The sequence below is a fragment of the Gavialis gangeticus genome, unplaced genomic scaffold (genome assembly GCF_001723915.1).
Source record: "Gavialis gangeticus isolate Ggan-Ray unplaced genomic scaffold, GavGan_comp1, whole genome shotgun sequence".
In the NCBI taxonomy this organism is placed as follows: domain Eukaryota; kingdom Metazoa; phylum Chordata; order Crocodylia; family Gavialidae; genus Gavialis; species Gavialis gangeticus.
Window position 1 is genome coordinate 48625247 of NW_017729000.1, and position 8331 is coordinate 48633577.

Below are 8331 nucleotides of genomic sequence, written 5' to 3' on the forward strand. Positions count from 1 at the left end.
GATTTAGTTGATCGTGAGGAGAGTCTTCACCTCCTACGATCCCTCCACTGGCACTCGGGAGCCGGATCCTCCAATTTCATCATGGCAAACACAGCATAGCCCATTAACCTCCCCTCTCTCGCTCTGCTATTAAGTGGAGGCCTGGTGACCGCCTTCAACCTCCCCAAGGATGCTCTGTCCACCCCGGAAGCCATTATTAACACAGTGGCCAGGTTCTCATTTGCCCTGTGAGCACCTGGAGGGTCCCAAGGCAACTTGGGGCTCATCCCCACTCAACAATTAGCCCGTTTTCCCCAAAAACATTTCGCAGACCCCACGGTCGTATGGACCATTCCCAGTGCTATTGAGGGTGTAGTCTCAGCCATCGACACCAGAAATCCAGGGCTTGTCGTGTGGCTTAACACAGCTATAAATCAACCAATTTCCCATCTCTTAAACATCATTAAACATATCCCCGACCTTCCTCCTCCCAGCTGCCTGAAAAGAGACACCCTAGTGGTTCAAAAGAACCCAGCCCAAAGGGGACCAGCATCACAATACCCAGAGCATACTGCGCTTGAGCGTGCTGTTTTGGGGTTCCTAATTAATCAAGGAGGACTTACCAGAGAGGAGGCGTGGCTGCTCTCTTCGGAGGAACAATTCATATTGGCCAAAGCCAAGGGCTTTAAAGAACAAATTTCACCCAAAAAATGACTAGAGGCTGCCCCAGCGGTGGCCAACAATTACTGTCACCTGTACGTCACTTTGTAAGTACAGGGCAAATCGCACAAATTCCTTCTTGATACAGGCGCCCAACTTGATATTATAAAACCTAGAGTGGCGCACACACTCGCATCTAAAGTTGTCCACTTACAAGGCGTCCATTCCACACAACTGGCCAACACTGTCAAATTTCGCATAACATCTAATGCAAAACAATACACCCTCGTAGCTGTGTTGGGCAGTCTAAATCTCCTGGGAGTGCCTTCCATTCGAAAGTTGAATTTAAAATTCCACGTGTTGGAAGCACTTCCCGTAATCATAAATCCTGATAAACCCCCATGAGCCTGAGCCATGCACTGACATAAAACCCTGGAAGTATCGCCCCATACCCACCCCAACAAAGGGCATACAGGTTATACGAGCTCTCCTGAAGTAGCTAGAAGAGCAGGGCAAAATTGCCCGATGCTCTGCTAGCAAATATCTGTCGGCCGGTTGGGGAATCCCCAAACCCCACAAGCCCGAGGAATTTCGGCTAGTCATCGATTACCGACGAGCCAACCAGCTTATAAAGCCCCTCCAATACACCTCCGCCCACACACTCCGAAATCCTTAATGAATTAGCTGACCACCGTTATGCCTGGGGCACCACTACTGATCTTAAAGATATGTTCTACAGTATCCCTATAAACGACGTACACGGACTTTTGAATTTCTCCTTCGCAGGAAAAATTTACGAGTGGAAAGTTGCGCCCCAGGGATACAAAAAACTCACCAGTGCTTAGCGGTCCACCCGTCCACCGTGCAATGTGCAAAGTAAAGTTTGAGGGACCACATTCCACTTACCTTTGTTATGTCGATGACATCCTCATTTTCGGTCACAACAAACGAAGCGCCATGAACTCCCTCATCGCGGCTAAACATGCATTAAATGCAGCTGAGTAAACGGTTAACGAAAACAAATCAGATCAAGAGGCCAGCAACAGCTTTTCTTTCCTGGGCCTTCACATTACCCCATATGGGATAGTACCTGACCCCACGCATCACCCCGGCCTCACTGGTAGCTAACCTCCCCACCTAAAACCTGTAAAGATGTCCAAACATTGCTAGGTCTTATTAACTATTCTCGACATTTCCTAAATCCAAATACCATTCCCTCATTGTACATGTTGCAAAAATTAAATAGGAAACAGCAACCGTTCTTGTGGACCCCCACTCACTAAGCAGCCCTTGTAGCAATCCATAATGTCTTAATACAGCCAGCGCCTCTCGCAAGATACGTCCCCACCCAACCAATACACACTGAAATCGCCACCACCAACGCATATCTTTGGCGCACTGTGTTGCAAACTGACAAACCGGTCCGTTTCCACCACTGAAAACTGTCAGGGCCAGAGCATCGCTACAGACCAATTGGCATCACACTAGTAGCCCTTGCAGAGTTTTTACCCTGGAGCAACCACACGGGCACACTGGTAGCTCCAGGCATCGATATCCTTCCCACACTCTCACCAACTCTCTCCCCAGTGTTGTTTCACAGGACCGAAAAGACATGGGCAACCCTAGTCCTCCAATGACAAACAGCCTGGACTGGGTGGAAACTGCATTCTAGTTACCCCTTAAGTAGAGCCCTCCCCGTAACTAAATTCGTACCACTTAATGGTATACCCTGGCTAGTTACAGATGGCTCCACAAAGTTTTGCCCTAAAGCCGGGTTCTTATGCACCATCTGTGCCCATTTATGTATCATGCCCCTCCCGTCTGATACTTCAGCCCAAGCCACTGAACTCAAAACTTTTAGTTTAGGCTTCACGCACGCCATTAAGTTCCATGGCGACCATGAGGATATCGTCCTCAGAGTCGATTAAGTTGCCACCGGCCAGGCCACTGTTCAAAGCCACAACAAAACCTGGGACGACATATTCACACTAGTTAAAGACTAAGCGCACCCTGTGTTTATCACGCGTACCCCATCCCACGTTCCCCACACAGACCCCTCTCGTGCACACCTTGACGCAGCTCTGCAAGCACATCAACCAGATGCCACAGCTGCTGTTGCAGCTAGCACCAATGTCGACCCATTTATGCAATGGATGCATGGCGAATGGGGTCACCTGTCTGGTACCGCACTTTATCACCGTTATAGACAACACTGTACACTAGCACAGTCTGAAATTCCCCTTTTTAAATGGCTCAAAGCCACCCGACGCTGTGTAGCATGCCAAAAGTACAAGCATACCAACCGGTCAAAATTTGAATGCTCAGCCTACCACCCACGATATTTCGCCTCTGGAAAAAACTTGGCAAATTGACTTCTTGGGACCGTTATCAGGTGCCAAGTTGTTTCCTAAGGGTCTAGCGGTCGTCGACCTGGGAACACGGCAGCTGTGGTGTCGTCCGCTAAGACGAACAACTGCCTGAGATGTTACTAATGCGTTGCAAGAGCTCATAGCAGCCTGGGGAGACCCTGACCACATCCAAACTGATAATGGTCCGCCGTTCCACGCTGCTGTGCTCCAAGCTTTCCTGCGTGAGCACAACATCACCCGTACTTACAGTACCACCCCCAATCCAACGGCGTCATAGAACACGCTATTGGTAACCTAAAACAGGTACTGAAAACCAGCAGATCTAAAAATCCAATTTATCAGGGATGGCATCTCTGCCTCCACCGTGTGCTTATAAACATCAATGCAGCTACCACCCCACGGTGGGAAAGCAGGGATCCTGCTCCTCGTGCACCGTGGATGTCACAATTCAACCACAGAGAATGTGGTGTGGCTCTCCATTCCCACGTCCCCATCCAGCACCGATGAAAAAGAGCCAGTACCAGTGGATGTTTTAGAACCTGCAGATTACCCTAACACATACTGGGTTCAACTCGCGACCACCGACTGCTCCACTGGTCCTATTCTAGCTCATCATAACTGGCTGAGCAAGCAAAACCTTTAAACCCAAGGCCAAGGCACTTGAGCCGCTATGTATCTTCTCTTTACTTTCAGGTAAACAATCTCGCCCGCACCACTGCTGAGGATGCGCAGACACTGGAGCCCAATGCCTGGTTAAACAATTCAGCCCTCACTCTTCTCTCCCTCCTAGGTTGTCAGGCAGGTTGCTGTCATGTGCGGCTTGGTGGAGCTGGTGGGTCTTTTCCCCTTGGGCGAGTTTTGTAAAGGAGACGGCTACACACGCGTAATTGTTGCAGGGTTTTGTTTTCGTTTTACTTACACGTCAGCAGAATAGATGTGTAGGCGCAGATCAAGCAAAAACAGATAATGGTTGCGTTGCGAGATCAACAGCTGCGGAGACCCTCTCGAGACAGAAATGAACGAGGTCTTATCGGGTGCACTGGGAAGGGTACGCCAGGAAAGTTTCATAATCGGTGGTGGAGAAGCACATCAAGGCTGGCCAGGCCTGGGCGGGGAGGAAGAGTTCCTCCTTGATGCGCTGAGGAGTGCTGCTTCTGCTGGGCAGAAGCTCGCACATAGGTTTTATAGGCCAAATGATGTCTCTCGCATTGTGGGTATTGATTGGTCAATTCTTCGCGCCCACTTTTGGCGCACGCGGGAAAATTAGAGAAGGAAGAAGGGTCTCCGAGGGCGGGGTCAACTAGCAGGTTTGTGCTGACGGCACAGTTTTGCATAAGACAGTTGCAATGTTTCTGCCTGTGTTGTCTGCACCCCCACAATATCCTCTGCAACACAACTTGTCCCCCATGTAACCCCCCCAACCCCTTTCCATTAATGCTTTCTTTAAGAAGTCCGCCCCATTGTAGTCTTATGTTGACAACTCCTTTAAATGTCAAAACCAACCCTCTACCCTTCACCATTTATCACTAAGGTTCGATCCATCTTCGCATGAAAACTGTACCTTGCCATGCTTTTAATTCCTAGGGACCCACCACTTAGACCCTCTAAACAACCCTTCTGCTTGTAATTTCACCATCTCCCCATATTCTGTCATTGCCACCAAGGATAACTTTAACATCCAGGCGCTCCACAACCAACATAATCCCCCAAAGTTATCTTATGACCCAACTTGCAGCATATCCATTTCCAAATTTGAAGAACCTTGGAATAGCATTAATCAAGCCTTACCTCTCCCTTCTAGCCTAAACCTCACCTTTTCTAACCCTAATCTTCCTCCCTTATTATCCCTCCTGTTACCCCTTTTCAAATATGTTTATTCCTCTGCTATCAATGGCAAGTTCGACTACATCATGGCAAGGCCGATCAGGTAATTTAACATTAGGATACCTTACAGGTGATGCTGACGACCTATATCCAAAGCACAGCATCTTTAAAGACCCCAAACGGTATGGCTGCCCCGATTCCATGGGTTGGTTCTACTCCCTTACTCTTCCCCCAAGCCTGTTTTGGTTATGTGGCAAGTATGGTTACACTCAGCTTCCTCAAAACCCTCATGGTTTATGTACGATTGGGTTCACGTTCGTATCCAATGATTCCGGAACTATTTACTCACTTCCACATGTTCAATCACCAGTCTCTCACGCTTCACTGCAAGTTAAGCGAAGTGCTCGGGACAACATCCTCACCTGGGCCAAAGTGGGGTTCTTTGTACACTTCATCGGAGGACCAATTGGCAAAACCATCACCCAAATACAACTTCAAGAACTGGGCATCCATATCGAAAAATTGGGGAACCAAACGGCCCAAGTTCTGACCATGTTGGGAGATAAAGCTGATGAACTCATTAAGTTCACCCTTCACAACTGCCTTGCTTTAGACTTTTTATTACTGGAACAGGGTGGCGTTTGTCAGCTCCTCCATGAACAGTACCCTACTATTCCCGAAAACCAGTGATGTCTTCAAATCCAACCCACTGGGAATGATCTCTGCAATGTCGCTGACGCAATCCTAAAGACTGCACAAGACTCAAGAAGGGTCACCACTTGGTGGTCCAGCTTGCTTGATGGGCTCCTATGTTTAACTAAGGAAACTGGCACCAATTTTTTTGGTCCTGCCTAGTATTCCTCCTTTCCATCGGTTTGTTGTTGTGTTCATTATGTACTATTGTTAGGTATCTGCGCAAACGCCTGGGAGCCCAAGCCCTCTCTCCACCTCATCAACACAGAGTTGCATCCCTTGCTAGCATTAGACCTAAAAGACGGCAGTGACACCAACTCTGTCAAACATTTTGACCCGTAAAATTGCTCTCACCCGTTCAGCTTAGTCACAAGTCGTTGCTCTGCGCTAGCCGTGGTCATCCAACAGCCGAATTTTAGAGCCTTGAGGCCATGGCCACACGGGGGATGTGAAAATGTGTTTGCAATTGCACTGTGAAGAGGTGCTTTGCAATTGCACTGTGGAAGGTGTTTGCAATTGCACCCGGATGAATGGCCAGGCTGCCTCGGCACCAAAAGCTAAGCCTGCAGAGGCTTCTGGGTTGATGTGCCGTGGCAGGAAGCCGCCGCAGCACGTACACCATCGGTCAGTTGGTGCGAAAATTCTTACAGGCTCAAACAGGAAACATACCACATAAGGGGGTTCAAATGGCAGTGCGCAACACGGTTGGACAATCGTTGAGCAGCATGTTTAAAATCGTGCTTCTCCCTGCGATTGGAGAGAGCGCCTGCAGACGGAACGGAGACCACGACTCTGAGGCTGAACAGACAAGGGACTGACCACCCCAAGCCGACTCTCCCCTCTTAGAAAAGAGGCGTTTTCTAAGGCCTTCCCGTTACCCACTTCCCTAACCTGACAACGTTTATGCGCGTGACGTAATGTTATATCTGTTATCGCCTATGATTTTTTGCCTAACTGTGAGTATTATTTAAAGTGATAGCAATGATTGATAAGTTCAACCTTTGCATAATTGTATTTGTTGTAGCCACCATTGTTTGTTGTATTTTGATGTACCTTTCTATCTTAGGGGTCATTCCACAGTTAAATAAAAACCCCTTTTTCAAAAAATCATTGTATGTTTTTCGGCTCACCCAAGGCACACCGCATCTCGAACCTCCACAACCAAGTTCGCAGGCAGATCAAGACAGGCTGGCAAGTTGGGCGAGTCGGAAGCAGATGAAGTTCAACACTGAGAAATGTAAAGTGCTCCACCTGGGGACAAACAACCCCCTACACACCTAGATTTGACAGTGCCAAACTGACCAGCACCACAACAGGAGGGACTTGGACGGAATAATAGACTACAGTACGAACATGAGCCAGCAGTGTGACACTGTAGCCAGCAGGGCAAATAATACCCTGGCATGCATCAATCGCTGCATCTCCAGAAAAATCAAGGAAGTGATTCTCTACTCAACTCAGCATGGGTGAGACCCCAACTGGAGTACTGCTTTCAATTCCAGGTGCTGCACTTTAAACAAGGTTGTGGCAAAGCTTGCAAAAGCCCAGAGAAGGGCCACCTGTCTGATCAGAGACTTGCACAGCAAGCCATACGAGGAAAGGCTGTAGGACCTGGGACTCTTCAGCCTGAAAAAGAGGTCTGAGAGGGGATTTGGTAGCAGCTTACCACTACATCAGTGGAGTGCATCAAGGGCTCAGTGAAAAACTGTTCACCAAGGCACCCTTGGAGAAAACCAGAAGTAAAACGGCCACGAACTCCTGGAAGACCATTTTAGGCTCAATATTAGGAAAAACGTCTTCAGTTAGTGTCCAAACTGTGGAATAAGCTCCCTCCAGAGGTGGTGCAATCGCCTACCCTGGGAACCTTCAAGAAACTAGACAATCACCTTGCAGGCAGTCTTTCCTGCCTGGTGCAGGGGGCTGCACCTAATACTCTTCTGAGGTCCCTTCTAGGCTTTCAATCTATGAAACTTTGCTATGGGATGGACTGTTAAGGTCACTGGATGCTGGGGCTAGTTAGCTGTTCTGTTTCCAACCAAAACAGAGCATATCACACACTTCTTCTACCTCAGCCTCAGGAGCAGAGATGCTCAAGGCCCAGTTTACTTTGAGACACTCCCCATCTCAAAGGCCATTTGCAGCTTGGATTTTAAGCCTTTTATGTGGGCCAGGGAGTGAGAGCCCAGCAAAGACTGCAAGCATAAAACCACTGAACAGTGGTGGAAGGTAACTCAGCCTTACAGGCCATTTCTATCATTCTACATAGTTTGAGTCTACAAGAGAAGAAAAAAGAATGGCTGATCTTTCTGCCCTAACGCGACAACAGGGGGGCAACACAACAGCTTTAGTCTGTTCAATGAGGTTAGCTCTGACCACTGCTAGAGCTCCAAGATGTGGCATAAAAGCTACTTGGGTAGGAAATTATTCTGGTGACAGGTGGCATGGGAAGGTTGAGTTATAGAAGTAAGGCCAACATTTTGCATGGAGTTTGAAGAGGAATAGGAACCTTTCCATTAGGAAGGAAGTTAAATGTCACCCTAAGGGAGGCAGGCAAGGTTCTTTGAGTAGATGTGATATCTTATTAGATCAAGTAGTTGGAAAAGTTTTCAGCAAGCTTTTGGGTGCAATCACCCTTCTTCAGGCATAGGGAATCTGCCATTCTGAGACTCCAAGGAATAAAAGCTAAAAGTGTGGCAGGAGGTCAGTGAGATGTAAATAGGTAAAAATTAGAAAGACAAAAAAGGTAAAGCAGGAAAGGGAGGGGGGAAAACAAGGAGGGGGGGGGGAGGCCAAAGGGGAAGAAATT